Consider the following 20713-nt stretch of genomic DNA (forward strand, 5'->3'; position numbering starts at 1 on the left):
GGGTGTGGAGAGAAGGGAACCCTCTTACACTGTTGGTGGGAATGCAAACTAGTACAGCCACTATGGAGAACAGTGTGGAGATTCCTCAAAAAGCTGGAAATAGAACTGCCATATGATCCAGTAATCGCACTTCTGGGCATACACACCGAGGAAACCAGAATTGAAAGAGACACATGTACTCCAATGTTCAGTGCAGCACTGTTTATAATAGCGAGGACATGGAAGCAACCTAGATGTCCATCTGCAGACGAATGGATGAGAAAGCTTTGATACATATACACAATGGAGTATTTTTCAGCCATTAAAAAGAATGTATTTGAATCAGTTCTAATGAGGTGGATGAAACTGGAGCCTATTATACAGAGTGAAGTAAGCCAGAGAGAAAAACATCAATACAGTATACTAACGCGTATATATGGAATTTAAAAAGATGGTAACCTGAACCCTGTATACGAGACTGCAAAAGAGACATAGGTATATAGAACAATCTTTGGGACTCTGTGGGAGAGGGTGAAGGTGGGATGATTGGGGAGAACGGCATTGTAGCATGTATATTATCATATGTGAAATGAATCACCAGTCCAGGTTCGACGCATGAAACAGGATGCTTGGGGCTGGTACACGGGGATGACCTGGAGGGAGGATATGGGGAAGAGGGAGGTGGGAGGGGGGTTCAAGAAAGGGAACACATGTACACCTGGGGCAGATTCGTGTCAATGTATGGCAAAACCAACCAATATATTAATGTAAGGTAATTTGCCTCCAATAATATAAATTAAAAAAAAAGAATTGTACATGATCAGAATTTTTTAAGGTTGGATTTAAAATAGTTAAGTAAATAGATTTTGTTGGGAGTGGTCTAGGACAAGACCAGATTTAGTTTCTCCCTCCAAAGTTTTCTTGGAATGCTGCTTTTGACAACAACTTATGAGTTTCATATGAGCCCCCCAAAAATTGTGTTTAGAATCAAACCCCCCCCCCATACCTGCCAAAGATGCTTGGAGGGCTCAAGAAAACCATTGTGTGCCCAGGACCCAGAGACCCCACAGAGACTAATTCAGATCTGCCTTTGAGTATCTGAGTATCTCCTGTCATGGCTCCTGTCAACAGTGGCCTGCTACGGGGCAGGGACTCTGGTTGCAGCAGGCCTGAGAGGCCCTGCTTGTGGTGTAAGTTCTCTTGGAGGAGGTGCCAGCAGCACCACCATAGTGCTGCCAAGCATAAAACCCACAAACTGCAGAACAAGTATACCAAAGAAGTTCTCACACTCTTATGAAATTTCTAGGACCCACAAGAGATTTACCAACCTGGGGATCCTGCAAAGGGACTGGGAACACACAGGGAATTTGACCTTGGGGTCCAATGGAAATTGATTAAAGAACTTCCATAGGACTGGGAAACAATCCCTTGGAAGGCACAAACAAAACCTTGTGGCCACAAGGACCCAGGAGAAAGGAAAATTTACCACACAAGAAACTGAGCCAGACTTGCCTGTGAGTGTCCAGGAGGCTCTGGTGGAGGCATGTGTCTACAGTGGCCTGCCGTGGGGTTAGGGGTACTGAATACAATAGTGCTGGAATAAGCCCTTTTGAAGGAGGTCACCATTACCCCTACCATAGTTTGGTCTCAGGCCAAAGAACAGGGAGGGAACAAAACACAACCCATCAACAGAAAATAGGATTAAAGATTAACTGTGTCCAGTTCTGTTCAGTGGCTCAGTCTTGTCCAACTCTTTGCAACTCCATGGACTGCAGCACACCAGGATTCCCTGTCCATCACCAACTCCCGGAGTTTACTCAAATTCATGTCCATTGAATCACTGATGCCATCCAAACATCTCATCTTCTGTTGTCCCCTTCTCCTCACGCCTTCAAACTTTCCCAGCATCAGGGTATTTTCAAATGAGTCAGTTCTTCACATCAGGTAGCCAGAGCAATCGGAGAAGGCAATGGCAAGCCACTCCAGTACTATTGCCTAGAAAATCCCATGGATGGAGGAGCCTGGTAGGCTGCAGTCCGTGGGGTTGCTATGCGTCGGACACGACTGAGCAACTTCACTTTCACTTTTCACTTTCCACTTTCACACATTGGAGAAGGAAATGGCAACCCACTCCAGTGTTCTTGCCTGGAGAATCCCAGGGACGGGGGAGCCTGGTGGGCTTCCGTCTATGGGGTCACACAGAGTCGGACACGACTGAAGTGACTTAGCAGCAGCAGCAGCAGCAGCCAGAGCAATATTCAGGACTGATTTCCTTTAGGACAGACTGGTTGAATCTCCTTGCCATCCATGGGACTCTCAAGAGTCTTCTCCAACACCGCAGTTCAAAAACATCAAGTCTTTGGCGCTCAGCTTTCTTTACAGTCCAACTCTCACATCCATACATGACTACTGGAAAAACCATAGCTTTGACTAGGGGAAACTTTGTTAGCAAAGTATTGTCCCTGTTTTTAAATAAGATGTCTAAATTGGTCATAACTTTTCTTCCAAGGAGTAAGTGTCTTTTAATTTCATTGCTGTAGTCACCAACTGCAGTGATTTTGCAGCCCCAAAAAATAAAGTCTGCTACTGCTTCCACTGTTTCCCCATCTATTTGCCATGAGATGATGGGACTGGATGCCATGATCTTGGTTTTCTGAATGTTGACTTTTAAGCCAACTTTTTCACTCTCCCCTTTCACTTAGGAGCGCTTTAGTTTTTCTTCGCTTTCTGCCATAAGGGTGGTGTTATTTGCATCTGAGGTTATTGATATTTCTCCTGGCAATCTTGATTCCAGCTTGTGCTTCATCTGATCCAGCATTTCTCATGATGTACTCTGAATATATGTTAAACAAAAAGATTTAGTGAGCATGGCTGTTATTGCAAAATTCAGACTTAAATTGAAGAAACTAGGGAAAATCACTAGACCATTCAAGTATGACTTATATCAAATCCCTTACAATTATACAATGAAATTGAGAAATATATTCAAGGGATTAGCTCTGATAGAGTGCCTGAAGAACTATGGACAAAGGTCCATGATATTGTATAGGAGGCAGTGATGAAGACCATCTCCAAGAAAATGAAACGCAAAAAGGCAAAATAGTTGTCTGGGGAGGCCTTAAAAATAGCAGAGAAAAGAAGAGAAGTGAAAGGGAAAGGAGAAAAAGAAAGATATATCCATCTGAATGCAGAGTTCCAAAGAATAGCAAGGAGAGAAAAGAAAACCTTCCTCAGCAATCAATGCGAAGAAGCAGAGGAAAACAGTAGAATGGGAAAGACTAGAGATCTCTTCAAGAAAATTAGAGATACCAAGGGAACATTTCATGCAAAAATGGGCTCAATATAGGACCAAAATTGTATGGACCTAACAGAAGCAGAAGATATTAAGAAGTGGCAAGAAAAAAAAAGAACTATTAAAAATAATAATAATAATAATGGCCCAGATAATCACCATGGTGTGATCAATTACCTAGAGCCAGATAATCCTGTTTGCCAAGTCAAGTGGGCCTTAGAAAGCATCACTATGAACAAAGCTAGCAGAGGTGATGGAACTCCAGTTGGGCTATTTCAAATCCTAAAAGATGATGCTGTGAAAGTGTTGCACCCAGTATGCCAGCACATTTGGAAAACCCAGCAGTAGCCACAGGACTGGGAAAGGTCAGTTTTCATTCCAATCCCAAAGAAAGGTAATGCCAAAGATTGTTCAAAATACTGCACAATTGCACTCATCTCACATTCCAGTAAAGTAATGCTCAAAATTCTCCAAGCCAGGCTTCAACAGTAAGTGAACAGAGTAACTCCAGATTTTCAAACTAGATTTAGAAGGAATCAGAGATCAAATTGCCAACATCCGTTGGATCATAGAAAAAAAAAAGAGAGAGTTCCAGAAAGACACCTATTTCTGGTTTATTGACTACACCAAAGCCTTTGACTGTGTGGATCACAACAAACTGTGGAAAATTCTTAAAGAGATGGTAATACTAGACCACATTACCTGGCTCCTGAGAAATCTGTATGCAGATCAAAAAGCAATAGTTAGAATGGGTCATGGAAAAACTGGTTCCAAATTGGGAAAGTTGTACGTCAAGGCTGCACATTGTCACCCTGCTTATTTAACTTATATGTAGAGTACATCATGCAAAATGCCTGGCTGGATGAAGGACAAGCTGGAATCTAAGTTGCAGGGAGGAATATGAATAACGTCAGATATGCAGATGACACCATTTTTATGGAAGAAAGCAAATAGGAGCTAAAGAGTCTCTTGATGAAAGTGAAAGAGGAGAGTGAAAAACCTGGCTTAAAACTCTATACTCTAAAAACTAAGATCATGGCATACAATCCCATCACTTCATGACAAACAGATGGGGAAACAATGGAAACGACAGACTATTTTCTTGGGCTTCAAAATCACTGCAGATGGTGACTGCAACCATGAAATTAAAAGATGCCAACCTAGACAGTGTATTAAAAAGCAGAGACATTACCCTGCCAAGAAAGGTCCATCTACTCAAAACTGTGGTTTTTCCAGGAGTCACATATGGATGTGAGAGTTGGACCACACATACATCCACTCTTGAATGCTGAAGAACTGATGCTTTTGCACTGTGGTGTTGGAGAAGACTCTTGAGATTCCCTTGGACAGCAAGGAGATCAAACCTGTCAATCTTAAAGGAAATCAGTCCTGAATATCCATTGAAAGGGCTAATGCTGAAGCTGAAGCTCCTATACTTTGACACCTGATGGGAGGAACTGACTCCTTAGACAAGACCCTGATGCTGGGAAAGATTGAAGGTAGGAGAAGATGATAACAGAGGATGAGATGGCTGGATGGCATCACTGACTCGATGGACATGAGTTTGAGCAGGCTCCAGGGATTGCTGATGGTCAGTGAAGCCTGGCGTGTTGCAGTCCATGGGGTTGCAAAGAATAGCCCTGGTCTGAATGACTGAAGTAAAACTGAACTATTAATCTCTTTGTCTTTTAAGTGATTTGTATCCCTTGAAATCTTTTCACTTTGGTTAAATAACCATGTATTGTTTGGCATATTCTAACAGTTCTTTTGATCTCCAGTTTATTTTCAGATGCTTCAGAAGAACCTTGAGGCATCTCAGAGAAATACTAAATTAGTATTTGAAATTATCTGGGAAGACTGCCAAGCACTGCCAGCCCCGCCCTTACTGGCTGCCTCCTCTAGACAGGTGGCTTCAGACACCTCATGGCTACCTCCATCACCACCACCCTGAATATCTGCACCCATTTGTCCTCTCCTCCCAATAAAAGAAATAGCAGAAAGGGAAGAACCCATTTTAGCATCTCCAGGTTATGAACTTGGGGCTAGTATGATATCTCCAGCAAAGTCCCATCAGAGCACCCCTTGAGGGGAAGAGCAAACTGGTAGCACAGGTCTCATTGCACCAGTAACCAATGGGAATAAACTGGAAAAGAAAGGATGCCCAAACAAAGTGTCTGAACAGAGTGCAAGCAGACATGAACTAAAGCCCCTCAGCATTTTAGAACAAGCGTATCAGGTCTATGGGTAATGCACCTATTTAGACACCAAAGCCCCCAAAACTATGAAAATTAAAAGCAGCTTTCATGTCAGAAAGTACCTCCAGAAAATGTTTTTAAGATTCCAACAGTTACTCAAACCATCTGAAAAAGAAAGTGAGTTGATTCCAGAGAAAATCACAGAAAAAGAGAATAAAGCTCTCTGGACTGACAGGGCACCCATACACAGCAAAGTTGCCATCCCAGTCTCTATCACTGTAAAAATAGGAGCTTCATTTCCAAGGAGAAGAAACAACACCCTCTTGAGAAAGAGGCCATACGAGGAACTCAGCCAGTTTTAAACTGATTTCCAAAGTATGGACTTATTAGACCTGCAGGTCTCCTTATAATACACCTATTCTGCCAGTCAAGAAATCTCACACCAGTGACTAGATTTGTTCAGGATCTGCGAGGAACAAATGAAAGTTCAGGGCATTCATCCTCTGGATCCAAACTTACACCTTACTCCCACCGTACCTGGAGATTATGAATACCTCACTGTATTAGATTTGAAAGACCCATTTTTCTGCATTCCAGTACAAAAGAATAACTCAGCTTTCAAGGGCAGGAGCCCACTGTGTCCCCCATTGCCTGGCAAAGCAATAAAGCTATTCTTTCCTATTTCACCCAAAATTCTATCTCCAAGATTTGACTTGTGCTTCGTTGTACAGAAGCCAAAGTTTGGCATCACTTATGAATCTTCTAAGAATAGTGATTAGGTAAAAGTGAAAGGCGTTATGAAAGCATATATAGGCTTATGTTTCTGGGTACAGTTCATGATAATACTTTTTCATTTATTTCCTACAAGTTTTAAGGGCAGTATAACTGGAAGCAAATGTTCTGGCCACATTTGGTTGTAGAAAAATATGAAACTGTATAACTTTCAATAATTTTATATAAATAAATATCTTGAAGTTTTTTCTGGGTAAATATAGACAGAAATCTTTACCAATGAATTCCAATAATGTTATCATGGTTAATTGAAGGATGAAGATTAGAAAGGTTCTTTGTTTGTTTGGTTTTGTCATGGAAGGGTTGTCTTTTTAATCTGCTGATATAAGATACCCTTACTTTTAACTCAAGAAATTTTATCTTCTATTATGTGTTTCCCTTTCCTGCCATCCATTCATTGTCTCCTCTTCATGTGAGATATATGTGTGCATGCACTGTTTTTTTTTAATTTTTATTTATTTATTTTTTTAATTGGAGGCTGATTACTTTACAATATTGTGGTGGTTTTCACCATACATCAACATGAATCAGCCGTGGGTGTACAGGTGTCCCCCCCATCCTGAACCTCCCTCCCACTTCCCTCCCCACCCCATCCCTCTGGGTTCTGAGTCTTGCTTAGTTTTATCTAATCTATATCAATACATTGCATAATTTCCAATGTGTTGTCTGAAGCGGTTCAAGTTCCTATGTCTGCTTATAATTAGCTTTTATATATTCGTATACTTTCTCTCTTTGGTTTATATCTAGAGTGTGTGCATGCGTGCTAAGTCGCTTCAGTTGTGTCTGGCTCTTTGTGACCCTATGGACTGTAGCCCACCAAGCTACACTTGCCATTGGATTCTCCAGTCAAGAACAGTGGAGTGGGTAGCTATGCCCTTCTCCAGGGGATCTTCCTGACCCAAGGATCGAAGCTGTGTCTTTTAAGTCTACTGCATTGACAGGCAGGTGCTTTACCACTAGCTCCACTGGGAAAGCCCCATATATAGAGTACTGTTGCCTTAATATGCATTGCCTTCTATAGTGTTAGCCTCTCTTCTCTGAATATATTCTTGACTTTCTAAGATATTGAAACAAGTATTTGTTTATAAATTTAACTTGTGGAAAAAATTTTGTTTCATTTTCCATCTGCATTTTGCTTTTTGCTCATTTTATTAATGCAATTGAGTAGGTCCCATGATGAAGTCCATTATGGTGTCATTGTTAATACAGTATGTAACATTTATTCAGTCATTCATTTGTAGTACTATAGAAATGACCAACCCATGGAGTGAATTGGGATGCAAGTCATTTACATTTGGCACAGAATACCGTCTCACAGAATACCATTGCATGTATTCTCTGCTTTGGATGTATATATTTTTCCTATCCAAAAAGACATTTGTGAGGGTCAGAATGAAGGTGAGTGTATTACAGATAACTAATATGACTTTCCAGTACTTACCTTGGTTCCTTTCACTAGGAAATTTAACTGGTAAGTTGACTAACATCTGTTTCCTCTTGAGTATGTCACAGAGGAAGACACATGCTTTTAGATGTCTTTGTTTATTTGGTGGGTTAATTCTTTTGCTAGTTGGTGATTGGTCAACTGGTTTGGCTTGGGTTGGTTGGAATTCTTAGGAGGTATACACGCATTTCCTTACTGAATCTGACCTCATTTTCAATTTCACATTTCAGGACTCCATATGAGTATTGAACATTCCTTGATAGGCCTACAAGAATTCCTGACTTCTTTATTGTTTTCTGCTTTGCTGTTCTTTCCACAAATAGAAGTTCTCAGAACTAAAGTTGAGAGTTACAAATGACTTTTGGTTTCAGACTTTTCTTTTTGTTCTTTCTTTCCCCTCCTTGTTGATTTGGGATGTGTTCAGAGATGAGAGCTGTGAAGCAATGTCTCTAATTCAGTATCTTCATTGCCTTGAATGAATTATTGCCTAGTCCCTATTTATCCCCAAATTTTATCATATTATGCATAAATCACCTTTTGTTTGTATGTAATTAATTCTTAACTGGTAATTGAAAAGAACAAAAATGGTTAGTGAAAAGAATATTAACAAATGTTGCTAATCTATTTTGTGTTCACTGATTGATATATTTCATTCCCTATAAACTGATAGAGTTACTGATTATCATACTTTGTACTATCTAATAATTATTGACTGTAAAGTTTGTAATGAATACAAAATATTTAATTCTGATTAAGTTCTAGCCATTTAAAAATTATTCATGACAATTTCTCCAAGTTATAAGACTCATAAAGAATACAGACATTAAAAATGTTTTTATGAAAAGCTACACTACTGAGATTTTATTAATAAATTCAATGGTAATTATAAAAATTTGTGATTATTTGGCATAAAAAGAAGACATCTGTGTTCATCTGAATCTGTAAATTTTCTATTATATACTTATTAACTAGTCTTTCCCTTGATAGTCAATAGCATTTCAGAGATACTTATTTATTTTTAATAAATACCTATATTGAAGATGTTGCTGCTGCTGCTGCTGCTGCTAAGTCACTTCAGTCGTGTCCAACTCTGTGAGAACCCATAGATGGCATCCCACCAGGCTCCCCCGTCCCTGGGATTCTCTAGGCAAGAACACTGGAGTGGGTTGCCATTTCCTTCTCCAATGCATGAAAGTGAAAAATGAAATTGAAGTCTCTCAGTCATGTCTGACTCTTCGTGACCCCATGCACTGCAGCCTACCAGGCTCCTCCACCCCTTGGATTTTCCAGGCTAGAGTACTGGAGTAGGTTGCTATTGCCTTCTCTGAAAATGTATTATAGTTACTGCACTTAGAACTGGACATGGAACAACAGACTGGTTCCAAATAGGAAAAGGAATATGTCAAGGTTGTATATTGTCACCCTGCTTATTTAACTTATATGCAGAGTACATCATGAGGAACGCTGGGCTGGAAGAAGCACAAGCTGGAATCAAGATTGCTGGGAGAAATACCAATAACCTCAGATATGCAGATGACACCACCCTTATGGCAGAAAGTGAAGAGGAACTCAAAAGCCTCTTGATGAAAGTGAAAGAAGAGAGTGAAAAAGTTGGCTTGAAGCTCAGCATTCAGAAAACGAAGATCATGGCATCTGGTCCCATCTGGAAACAGTGTCAAACTTTATTTTTTTGGGGCTTCAAAATCACTGCAGATGCTGATTGCAGCCATGAAATTAAAAGACGCTTACTCCTTGGAAGGAAAGTTATGACCAACCTAGATAGCATATTAAAAAGCAGAGACATTACTTTGCAACCAAGGTCCATCTAGTCAAGGCTATGGTTTTTCCAGTGGTCATGTATGGATATGAGAGTTGGACTGTGAAGAAAGCTGATCACTGAAGAATTGATACTTTTGAACTGTTTTGTAGGAGAAGACTCTTGAGAGTTCTTTGGACTGCAGGAAGATCCAACCAGTCCATTCCAAAGGAGATCAGTCCTGGGTGTTCATTGGAAGGACTGATGCTAAAGCTGAAATTCCAATACTTTGGCCACCTCATGCGAAGAGTTGACTCACTGGAAAAGACTCTGATGCTGGGAAAGGTTGGGGGTGGGAGGAGAAGGGGACGACAGAGAATGAGATGGCTGGATGGCATCACCGACTCAATGGACATGAGTTTGAGTTAACTCTGGTAGTTGGTGATGGATAGGGAAGCCTAGCATGCTGTGATTCATGGGGTTGCAAAGTGTTGGACGTGACCGAGCAACTGAAGTGAACTGAACTGATCCTATTTTGTAACTATACTGTCTAGATAACACGGCTCTTAAAATCACCATGGAAGGGAAGAAAGAAACAAAGAATGTATATTGACTTTCAGTTGCCTTTTCCAAAATGTGACAAAAATCAATTTTATTCACAATTTAATTATACGCCCTCTTCCAAATTATAGGATAACTGTGAAAGAAAGCTAACATACAGGAAATATGATAAACACTTCAACTATATAACTTGTAAGAGCAGAGAAGACAACATATTGGAAGCACATACAGTATTATGGTATAGGGAAGCAAAATTTGCCTCCCCACAAATGTGTCTCTTTAGGTATGAAGATTAATTTAGGGCTGATTATTTTTAAGCCACAAAACTTAAAAACCTTGAACTTTCTGCTAAATGCCTAAAAGAATAAAAATAGACAACCTGTTTCAGGAAAGCATTTATTATTAGAATAGACAGAATAAATAAACATAGTATAGAGTAAGTGTAGTAGGGAAAAGCCTAGCAAAGTCTATTCATTAAAATTTCTCTCTGTGTTCCATTGTCTCTGTATGGCCAAGCAAATATTTGCTTACCAAGCATTTGCTTTTCTATCTTCATGTCAATTATCTTCCTCCTCTGTGAGGTCCCAAACCACTATCCTAACATCCTCTTCTGTTTTTAGCTGAAGATAACAAATTTAGCAATAGAACTTAGAATTTAAGTCAAATATGTATGGAAAAAGGATTATGTGGACATGAAGTTTAGTGAAAAACAATGTGGTCATCAAGTTAAAGGACCTGCATGTGTTAAATTATACTAAATTGGAAGTTAATTACATGAAAATATAAGTGGTTTTGTTTATAATTAGAAATTTTGAAATCAAGCTTTTTAAGACATAGTTATTGAAAAAAAAAAAAAAAAGACATACAGTTATTGAAAAAGATCTGGTTAAAGACACAGCCATGAAACTGAGTGACTGAAATCAGGCAATAGAGGGACATGACTGGAAATTGAGATTAAGAGACTTAAAGACTAAAGGGTTGGATGCATAATCTTTATAAAAAGTGACATTACTAAGATTTCAGTGTGGTTGTGCTAACCGAAACAAATCAGAGGGATACAAATGAAAAATAAATAAATAAATAAAAGTAAAAGTTTATTTAGAGTTCTTAATTGCAATTTGGGACACACAGATTTGGGTAAATCCAAAAGTGGGTTCTAGGGAAAAGAAAAAGCTTAAGGGTTTCAAATGATGTAGGATTATTTTGAGAGAGAAGGCAAAAGGAAATACCTAGAGTTATAATGAGAACAGAGAAGTACTTATCTCATTTGACTGATTCCCTAAAACCCGAAGAAGGTGGGTGGAAAATAAAATGAAATTTCATTTGAAATTTTCAGATGAAATCTTGGCATTCAAAAACAGTGCCTGATCTGATATTTTTCATAACCATAAGAGTAGCATATCAGCACGTTCAGAGATATTCAAATTGGGAGGTCAGTTCAATTTCAGAAAACATTTGGAACATTGAAGGTGAAATTAAAAGAAAATCTTGGCTTACTTAGAATGTTTTTTTTGAGGCCAACTTAGAAATTGCACTTTAAATTCTTAGGACTTAGGAAGCAGGGATTAGATGTTTCAACATATGTTCCTGGAGGAGGGTGACTTCTGGTCCCATCACCTCATGGCAAATAGATGGGGTAGAAGTGAAAGCAGTGATAGGTTTTCTTTTCTTGGACTCTGAAATCACTGCAAACAGTGAAATTAAAAGGTACTTGCTCCTTGGAAGGAAAGCTCTGACACAGCTACAAAGTGTATTAAAAAACAGAGACATAACCTTGCTAACAAAGGTCCATATAGTCAAAGCTGTGGATTTTCCAGGAGTCATGTACAGATGTGAGAGTTGGACCATAATGAAGGATCAGCACTGAAGAATTGATACTTTTGAATTGTGGTGCTGGAGAAGACTCTTGAGAGTCTCTTGGACTGCAAGGAGATCCAACCAGTCAATCCTAAAGGAAATTAACCCTGAATATTCATTGGAAGGACTGATGCTGAAGCTAAAGTTCCAAACCTTAGGCCACCTGATACAAAGTGCCGAATCTTTGGAAAAGACCCTGATGCTGGGAAAGATTGAGGGCAGGATGAGAAGGGGATGACAGAGAATGAGGTGGTGGTATGGCATTACTGAATCAATAGGCATGAGTTTGAGCAAAGTTCGGGAAATAGTGGAGGAGAGAGGACCCAGTATGCTACAGTCCATGGGGTCACAAAGAATCAGACATGACCTAGTGACTGAAAAACAACAACAACTTTGCCTCCGGTTTTGCTAAATTAGCTTGAAACAGACCAATAAACCTGCTGAAAACAACTAGGAAAATCAAATAGAATATATATTAAAAATCTGTTTGAAGGCATTAAAGAGTTCCCAAGGCAACCAAAACTTGAGGGGTCAGTCCAAGGATAAGGCCTGAACCTGATATTCTATGCTCCAACTATCCTTGAATCAGTTGGTGATTTGAACATAACCAGGAGGCAGAGATTCTGAAGAGACATATTTACAGTCTTACATGTTAGAATAAACTGATGAGCCTTAGGTCCATGTGAGGGGGAGGAAACTAACAAACACCTATGACATATGCTTGGAATCTGTGAAAGGGTACATCTGAGGTGCAAGGTTAAACAAATATATTGTGTTGTGCTTAGTCATGTCCAACTCTTTGTGACACAATGGACTGTAGTGTGCCAGGCTCCTCTGTCCATGGGGATTCTCCAGTCAAGAATACTAGAATAGGTTGTCATGCCCTCCTCCAGGGGATCTTCCCAACCCAGGTCTCCCACATTGCAGACAGATTCTTTACTGTCTGAGCCACCAGGGAAGCCCAAGAATACCGGAATGGGCAGCCTTTCCCTTCTCCAGGGGATCTTTCTGACCCAGGAATGTAACGGTGGTCCTCTACATTGTAGGCAAATTCTTTACCATCTGATCTACCAGGGAAGTCCAGGGAAGTCCAAATGAATACACTAGCCTTCACAAAGAGTTAATCTCAGTTTCGAATCAGCTTAATTTTTGGTTATATTATTGTGATGTCTACTACTTTAGATTACAGTCAAGATCCAAAAGATTTAGAAGAATTTCCCTCTTATGAAAATTTGGAGGCAAGAATAAGAGTTGAGGTGTGGACAAGTTAGAGATCCATGATAAACAATCCAGATTTTGTTTGTACTCATGAAAATAGCAAATGAGAAGAACATCTTTCATAAAAGGAGAAATTAAAATTAAAAGTGGTGCATCCTCACTTGGCTAAGGTGAACAGCCAGCAGTAAAAATGGATTTTCTCTAGAAATAGTAAACTATTGATATTTAACACTCCATTTGTGGATTTTTTTCCCAGAAGAAAATTACCCATTTATAACATACATTTCATACAACAGAAGTGTTCACATTGTAAAAAATATGTGAAACTGGGTGAAATTTAAAAAAAAAAAAACAGCACACCTGTTTGGATGATGGATCCCTAAGAATAGGGAAGTTCTCAAAGTAAGACTTACATCTACCTCTTACTGGGGACAATTCTCCAAACAACACAGCAAGCTGGAATCCAAGCAGAGTGCCATGTTCCCAGGGAGCTGAGAGATCAAAGGAAAGTTTTCAGGAGAGGTGAGCCAACTGGCATTTGTGGAATTTTGACACTGGAAAAAAAAAAAAATTACCGAGCAGGGGAAGCAGGTGCCCCTCTGAGTCCCTGAAAGAAAGTGTGGTTACTTAGGTCCAGGAAGAGCATCCCTGAAGCTCCTCAAATAATAGACCAGTTGAGAGAAGACAGGAACACTTGTGATTGACAACTCTGAAGGAAGTTGGAGATCAGATCCTAGCAGAGATGAAAGTCCATTTGAGAGACTGGTAAAACAGTACAAATTTTGAGGTATAAGATAAATAAGTTTTGAGGATCTAATGTATAACATGATGATTATAGTTGATAATACTCTACTGTATAACTGAAATTTGTGAAGAAGGTAGATCTTAAGTCTGCTCATAAAAAAGCATGTGAGATGTTAGATGTGCCAATTAACTTGATCGTAGGAACTCTTTCACGATGTCTTCTGTATCAAATCACCACACTCTACACTTTAAATATATTACAATTTTAATTGCCTACTGTATCTCAACAGAGCTGAATAGAAGATGAAACCTACCTGAAAAAATATAGCAGAACTCAAAACACCTAAAACTTCTCATGCAATAAAGAGCAAGAAATAAAAATTCCCAGACTTGTGAAGAAACAGGAAATGTGACCTATAGTTTACGAAAATGCAGTCTATAGAAACCAGTCCTACAGAGTGAAGTCCAAAAGAGAGAAACAAATATTGTATATGAATGCATATATGTGGAATCTAGAACAATGGTATAGATGAACTTATTTGCAAAAAAGAAATAGATACACAGAGATATAGAACAAATGGATACCAAGGAGGGAGGGAGTGGACTGGATTGAGAGGTTGGAATTGACCTATATACACTGCTACATATATAACAGATAACTAATAAGGACTGACTGTATAACACAAGGAACTCTGCTCAGTGCTCTGCGGTGACCTAAATGGGAAAGAAATCCAAAAGAGAGGGGATATATGTATATGTATAGCAGATTCAGTTTGCTGTACAGCAGAAACTAACACAATATTGTAAAGCAATTATTCTCTAATAATAAAAAGAAAGATACTAGTTCCAAGATACTTAAAGTTGAACTCAGCTGACAGTTAATTTAAAGCAATTATTATAAATATTCGAAAAATTTAAGGAAATATTATTGAAAATACAGGTTATGTCAGGAGAGATATAAAAACTATTAAGCAAACACACAAACCAGATCGTTCCTGAACCATATCACTTCTGGATTATGATATATATACACAACATACATTGAACTTGGCATGGCAGTCATTTAGCACATAAGCATCAGGGTTTCTTGTTCTTTTTGTTGGTCATTTCTTGATTATTCTGATGGGACAGAGGATGCATAGTAGTCTTTGTGAGTTTGGAAATTACACTGGCTATATCACTAAGACAAACATTTGTATGAAAGTTTTCATTGTATTTCAGTCATATTTCATGAAAACCTATCCCATTACATGTTTTTAAAAATTTTTTTTTTCGATAACACAGTGGCTTTCCCACTTAATTTGTGTGTAAATATTTCAGCTTCATCAGCATCTGAAAAATTAGTCCTCTATCTGATGACTGTTAGGTGTAAGGATTTTAGGAGAAAAAAATGGAAAGACCAGTTGCCCATCAATAATGTTTTATATTAAATCATTAGAGAAAAGAGAAAATAAACAAGAGGAGAAAGAAAAATAAGATTCAAAGTGGCAATCCTAAAATTCTGACTTCTGTGGATTTGTTTTAATAGACAAGCTGGGAAGGTCATTGCTTGTTTTCTGTTTTTTTCTTTTTTTTTTTTTTTTTAATAAAAATAGAACTTAAAATCCTGACTTAGTCACAGGGGACTGTATGTGACAATGACATCAACAGTATCTATATATTTGTGTTCCCTTTGCTATGGTTACCATGAAGGTTTTGTATAAGTCATTTACTGTGAATCTTTAACGTTTTTGTTTCCACTGCAGCTAAAAACAATACCACTCAAACCAAAACCAAAATATACTTGGCATGCAATGCTACTAGAAATTTTGCCAGTCTTTCTTCTAAAAGGAGGAAGTATTCATCACCACTGCAGCCAGAATGAATCTGACTCTGGCTTTCTCACAGCACCAGTTTTCCTTATTATATATAATTTTAATTGACCTTGTACATCAGCATACTAGGTTCACTTGAAGTTCATAAACAGTCTCATTTTGTATTCTGTCTTGGCATGGTCACCAAACTAATTTAACCTATATGTACAAATAAATAAAAAATAAGGAAGCTCTTTTGCCAAAGTGGTTCCAATTTAATTTCCAATATAGCTGCAGTTCACAGATCACATAAATACTCAACAATGAAGTATTCAAAATTGAAATTAGACTTAGAAGCACCATCCAACATTTCATATCCTTTCCTGGCAGACATTTTTATTTCCTATTGCTTTAAAGAGAAATCATGAAAAAAATGCATAATGAATTCTAGAAATTGAAATCAGTGAAACAGATAAAATCCCATTAGTGACTTACTACATGATTCTCCATGGCTTGTAACCTGTAGTACATGATTAAATTACACCATTAAGACAGTTTGAACATTACTATTTTGAGAATGTCTAACTTTAAGAAATAGCTTTCCATTTGTAGTAACAATGTTTCCTTAATTATTTTTGCCAATCTATTAAACACTTCATAAATAGCATTTAATAGGCACTTCTAATTAACTATTCACTTAATTTTAAGGAGTTTTTTAATCCTCTCTTCCTCCCAGAGCCACACCAAAATGAAAGTACATAATAAAACGTTTCAAAAGCACATGGGTAAAAGAAAACTGAATGGGAGTTAAATGGAGAACAAGGTATATGTAACCACTTTCAGAAAGATGAAAAGGAAATGAAGAATTAGCCAACAGGAGACACTGACTGTCAAGCTCTTTCCCAAAGGAAATGACAAGAAGCAGCTTAATAATTTTTACCCTTAAACTAAAGAAAACCCCAAGATTTGGATTCACCGAATTATAAAAAGCCTGGGTATAGAATAAAGATAAGAACTTGAAGACTATTTCAAAAGTCTCTAAGAAGTGGAATTAGATTCCAAGCTCTCTGCTTCTATTCCAGAAATGACACATCCCTCAGGATAATTTATGGATCAAAGAATCCAGAGAGACTTCCCCAAAGAATCCAGGCTGACAAAGGACAAGAAACAGACCCAGAACGTTATGTTTCCTGAGGTGTTTTTGCCAATTTCCATTCCCCTATTCCCTTACCATCACCAACAGCACCAACAACCACCAACCCCCGACCCCCTCCCAGTTTCAAGTGATAACAGGATAAATATAAGTGCATTAGACCTAGAAAATGAACTTATGGTTGGGGGGGAGGGATAGTTAGGGACTTTGGGAAGGTCATGTACACACTGCTGTATTTAAAATGGATAACCAACAAGAACCTATTGTATAAGCACGTGGAACTCTGCTCAATGTTGTGTGGCAGCCTGTATGGGAGGAGTTTTGAGGGAGAATGGATACATGCATATGTGTGGCTGAGTCACTTCCCTGCTCACTTGAAACTACTACAACATTGTTAATTGGCTATATCTCAATACACAATAAAAAGTTTAAAGTTTGTTAAAAAAAAAAAGCAAAAAGGGAAAAATAAATGGATTTAACCAAACACAGTTTTTGCAGGGGTGGCTAGCTTGCTTCCTGAGAAACGTACATGAATGCCTCAGAAGAGAAGTGGTTAGAGATGTTGGGAATTCAACATTATTTTCTACAACAATTTGAAGTGCAGAGTCTTTGGGCTATGGGTTTCACAACTAATGTTTCAATATTTCCATTGAACTAACAACATGATGATAATTATTTAGCTAAACATAGAAAACAGTCTACACAATTCACATTTAATTATTTTGATTTTAAAAGTAACCTATATAAGCTATGTGAAAATTATTTTGTTTCACATTTCTGATTTTATAAATTCTGGTGCTTACATAGACTACTTCACACAAATATTTTGAAAGAAAAATAAATCTGAGAAAAGCATCCCGTTATAAGGATTTTGTGAGGTGAAGCAAACAATCATGACAAAATACTTTGTGTAAAAATTATATTTACTTTATAATGATACTCATTGAGTCATCACTATGAATATTTCAAATGAAGAATTGTGGTGGTTGACATTCCTCTGGATACAGATTTTCAGAGGTGTGTGCTTCCCTCACAATTTGTTAATTACCCTTGCAAATAATCAATACTAAATAAAAATGTCTACAACTGAATCTTTGAATAATCCCTGTGATATGCTGCTGCTGCTGCTGCTAAGTCACTTCAGTCATGTCCGACTCTGTGCGACCCCATAGACGGCAGCCCACCAGGCTCCCCGGTCCCTGTGATTCTCCAGACAAGAATACTGGAGTGGGTTGCCATTTCCTTCTGCAATGCATGAAAGTGAAAAGTGAAAGTGAAGTCGCTCAGTCGTGTCCGACTCCTAGCGACCCCAAGGACTGCAGCCTACCAGGCTCCTCCGTCCATGGGATTTTCCAGACAAGAGTACTGGAGTGGGGTGCCATTTCCTTCTCTGTGTGATATGCTACTCCCTTATTTTTCATACATCTCAAAAATTAACATCATTTTTTATTTTGTTTTGCTCAAGCTAAATAAACTGAAGTCATTCTTGACTCCTTTTTTATATATTTCATGTAACCCATCACAAAACATTTCAAAGCTATCTAAAATAGATATATCATTCTCTATCACCACTTCCATTATTACATAGCTAATACTAAACTCCAAAGTGATCTTGCCTTCATCCCTGTCTACCAACCTCCCAAATACTATTCTATATGTAGCAGCCAAACTGGTACTTTAAAATTCTAAGTCAAACAAGGTCACTGAACTCCCTGCGCAGAAATCTTCAATGGTTTTCCTGCTCCTTATTGATCTCCTTAGTGTTCTTTAAGAATTCCACAGAGCTTCTCAACTCAAAATTGTTTTGCACTTGCTGTCTCTACTCTTCACAGATATTTGTACAGCTCAAAAGCAAATTTAATTAATATTATATATAACATATTATGTTTTCTATATTATATATTTATGTCTCTGCACAATTTTACATACTCTATTGTGCATATCGGAGAAGGCAATGGCAAGCCACTCCAGTATTCTTGCCTAGAAAATCCCATGGACAGAGGAGCCTGGTAGGCTGCAGTCCATGGGGTCGCTACGAGTCAGACATGACTGAGCGACTTCACTTTCACTTTTCACTTTCACACATTGGGGAAGGAAATGGCAACCCACTCCAGTGTTCTTGCCTGGAGAATCCCAGGGACGGGGGAGCCTGGTGGGTTTCCGTCTGTGGGGTCACACAGAGTCGGACACGACTGAAGTGACTTAGCAGCAGCATTGTGCATATAACATGTATATACATGTATCATATATGTGTATATATATAATTTATTAATAATGCTTGCTACATTGAATAGAGATTTGTATATCATCTGGGTCTTCCTGCATATGGTAGAGGGCATGATAGAAGAACTTTTTTTTCTTGTATATTTACATATGACTAGTAATATCTGGAACATAATAAATAGAACCTCAATGAACATTTTTAAGCTTGAATGAATGACTAACATACTGATTCTGCTTGTAAATATTTATTTTTTAATTATTTTTCATTTTTTTGGCTTTAAAGGCTAATCTATTATTCTTGTGTGTATCCTCAGAATAAAACTTACATTTGCAAATATATGAAAATACTATGGTAAATTTTAACTGTTCGATTTTAAAACACATAGTCACAACAGACCATTTGTCAAGATTATGATTTCTCCTGCTTGATGAGAAATTATCATTTATTTTGACATTTCAAATTTGTTATACTGTTTTAAATTATCCTATATTTTCTCTCTTTATTAATGTACCTAAATAAAAAATACCAATTCAAGACATACATATTTTTCCTTCTTTTTTGCAAGCTAACAGGACATACACAATGCCCTTAATTATACTTATTTAAACAAACAATATAGCTCGCTTGAAAGACACACAAAAAAATATTTTTCACACATCATCATAAATATTTGAAATTCTAAATCCTTTCAAATTGCTCTATGAAATTCTTTCATTCTGCTCCTCCAAACAGAATGTAAATTATACTAAATAATAAATTTTCACTCATTTGCTAAGGTCTTTAAAGTAAAAAATTGTGATTGCTTACCATTAAATCACTTTGATTTTGTAACATATATCTGATTAATCGGTCTTCTGCAACCTGGCCAGAGGAAATGAAAAAAAAAATTATTTGGTTTACAATAGTGTTATTTTTTCATTTTAAAATATAGTGCTAAATTGAAGTAAAATAGCTAATTTCCATAAAATAAAATTACTGGAAAAATGCATGAATAATCTTTAGACTGGCTATAGAGATTTTAATCAGTTTTCAGCACCTGTTGCATTCCAACATTCCTAATGGTGGTCTATTGTCTAAATTTATATACAGTCATAATATATAAGTACCTGCTCCTACATAATCTTGATACACAATATTGTCCCTAACTTAGAACCATTGATTCATAGTGCTAATTATAATTTAACTTTGGACTACATGTTAAAGTTAAAAGGTTAATTTATATTCATAAACTATTATATATATCTTAAGAAAACCACGACATATCCTATAAGGAGGATTTCTAGAAAAATTATCCCTATTACTCAAGAGATTGTTTGCCTAAAATGATTTACCTGAGTTGATTTTTCATGTTAAAATATGTCAGTGATTTACTCTAATTTTTATGCCTTCCTGTTTTCTGAGAAATTGTAAACCAACAAATATAATTCTGATTCATAGAAAATATCCTTTTTTCCAAATTAATTTTTGATGTCAATATCATCCACATAATTTGTTTCATAAAAGTCCAAATTAAATCACATTGTATGCTTTATTATTATAACTCTATTGGGTAATTTCCACTCTATTACTATCTAGTCATTGTAAAGAACACTTAAAAGACCTTTCAATAACACTTTTGCTCACTATTAATTTTGGAAGTGTTCATCAGGCAATTTCATGATAAGTGACAAATTACTTCTAGTTGTTTAATGAAGTCCCTTTTTAC

This window comes from Moschus berezovskii, chromosome 13 (assembly GCF_049115385.1).
Source record: "Moschus berezovskii isolate FMDL1 chromosome 13, NW_MosBer_1.0, whole genome shotgun sequence".
In the NCBI taxonomy this organism is placed as follows: domain Eukaryota; kingdom Metazoa; phylum Chordata; class Mammalia; order Artiodactyla; family Moschidae; genus Moschus; species Moschus berezovskii.